Genomic DNA, 2764 nt, shown 5'->3' with positions numbered 1-2764 from the left:
AATTGCTCACATCTCAAGATAGGCCTATAACAATTTTGGGCTAAAATAGTTAACTAATAAAACCAAAAATGACTGACATCGCATTATTGCTATTGGGTCAAACTTTTTTTACATTTTTTTTTTTGTATCAATAATGAATGGAAGCAAAGCTCTTATACCGGCATGAGTAATCTCTCATCACGGAGATTTAGGCCTACGTCCTAAAATATAAGGTATATCCTTTATAATGTTGGTTGGGTGAGTTTATTTGAACTCTCTCGTGTGATTCCATGTTTTGATAATACATCTACAGGCTACATTAAATTATAGCCTACTAGGAAATCCACAAGACCTAAATGTAGAATTTCATTTTCTTAAAATACAATGTTCTTGCTAGCTTTTTTATTAGCAATAAATATTGGATAATCCCATTTTTATTTATTTATTCCAACCTAATGGCTACTTATTGATGAACATCTATAAAATAGTCTATAGGTTACTGTTGTTTGACATCTGTCTAGGGGGACATATTGACAATCCAAGAAGCGGCTGACAGAATTTTTAAAAAGTGGACGGAGTTGTATAATTTTGAAATACCAGTGGTGCAGTGGTGCTTTTTCTCCATCACCACAGCTCCCTTTTTTTCACAGCATGGGCAACACTCCTAACGTGTCTGTTTCACATCAAAGACGACAAAGACGAAAAAGTGACATTGATTAATGCAACCAAAACATCCCATCTTCTACCTGTCGCCTCTCCTTTTAAAAGACTACAGGGAGCAGAAGATAAGACATACATGTAGACAGTGTCACTTCCCTGCTACCACTCCACTCATTCTCCGTTCATTGAGCTCCCTCTGTTGGACAAAACATCAACTCGAACTCGGTCTAATACAGTAACATGCCACCCTCTGATCCTAGTTATAATTTAATTTGGTGGCAACTTGATTGATCAGAAGGTAGCCTATATGATACCAATGTTTAAAAGGTCAAAAGCCTCGAGGGGATTTATATTCCCTATGAAATAAATGGCTATTGAATTATCTGAATAGCATTGCTCTATAGGTGTTTGAAGTAAGGTATCAGGTATACGTGCAGGCAGTCACCCCTGATATCAGTGCAGACAGGTCACCCGTGATACAAGTTAGTATTCAACATCCATCCATCTTTGAGATGACGTGGAAAACGGCCACTAGGGGCAACAGTGAGCGATGTTACCTTCAATCAGGTTTCGTAAGCATCTGTGACTGGTTTCAAAGGTTGCATGTTCAAATCCAGCTATAGAGAGTTGTTTTGATATATATTTTTTAAGCCTACCACACACCTTTACAGTTACTTTAACCATTTGGAGTTGGTGCCTAACCTTAAGAATTCGGAGTTGATGCCTAAACTTAACTCTAACAAACATTCTGAGTTAATGCCTAAACTTAACCTTAAACACTTCGAAATTAGACATTTGGAACAACTTAGAAATGTGATGTTTGAGAAACATGGATGAATGTCTAATTCTGACATGAGACGGTGAGAGTTTGTTGATAAGTGCCTAGGGTTAAGTGCCTAACCCTAACCCAACACTCTCAGAAGAGGACAGTGGTTGGCTCTACACAATATTCTCATTAACATCAAATGGATTCATGAAATTAAAATGGGTCAATATGACAAGACATGAATAGTTAACAACACATATGTATAGCCAAATGAGTCACATTATCATACAGGCTAGGCTACTGCTATTCCATGGCATTCCCTCAAAATCCACATAGTTTTATGCTCAACATCCCACTGGGCACACCATGTCATTTCAACGTGGATAATTGAGAAATATTTGGTTTAGACATTGATTAATGAGATTACAATTCACCCACTCAAAAAGACAGCAAAAAGATTGTTGAATTTCCAATGTGTTATCGTTATGCTTTCAACCATCTAAAATCACAACCAAATTCCAATGCAAAAACAATGTCTGATTTTTTGTTTGTACAAGAGATTAATGTGTTATCACTGTGCTTCATCTAATAGCAGAACCAAATGACCTTGGTGGATTGCAGTTGAGATTACATTAAAGTACATAGTGCAAGTGATCAATGACGTTTGAGAAATTGTTCAGATTATTACAGCAATTGTGAAGATCTTCACAGACGTGTGATCGCCTATGCAGCATTATATGATTACATAAGAAGACATTTATAGTTATAGTTACCTCAAAATGTGGCCTTGGATGTGTTACTCATTTTAAGTTTGAACATTACATTTGTATGTAAGACAGCCTTGACATTAGTCTATTTGCTGTACTACAAAAGTCATTTTGAATTGTGTTGACAATGCAACCAAAAACCAACATATAATGGAGATGTATGTACTGCTTGGATAGCTCCATCTGAGCAACTGGCTTAAACACATTCTTTAACTTTTATTTTTTATTTAGTTGGAGATATGAATCCAATATATCATTTTTTAACTTGTGGACAAGTTAATAGACTATCTATCTATTCATTGTATTTCAAACGTGATATTGAATTGTGTTTGGTAGTCAACGCAACCAGATATCAACATTTGAAGGAGATTTATCTTCTGCTTGGATAGTCCCATCTGTGCCACTGACTTACTCTGGCTTTAATTTCAGTTTGTCTACAAATGAAGATATGTTGGATTCATATCTCCATCTCAACCAAAAATCTAAGTTAAAGAATATGACTAAATCCATTCAAATCAAACCTTAAATGCACTTGAAATAAAGTTTGATTTGATTTAGTCCTATTCTTTAACATTTGGTTGAGATGGAGACG

Source organism: Oncorhynchus mykiss, chromosome 6 (assembly GCF_057628025.1).
Source record: "Oncorhynchus mykiss isolate SJ-2025 chromosome 6, ASM5762802v1, whole genome shotgun sequence".
NCBI lineage: Eukaryota > Metazoa > Chordata > Actinopteri > Salmoniformes > Salmonidae > Oncorhynchus > Oncorhynchus mykiss.
Note: the sequence above shows the minus strand (reverse complement) of the source record.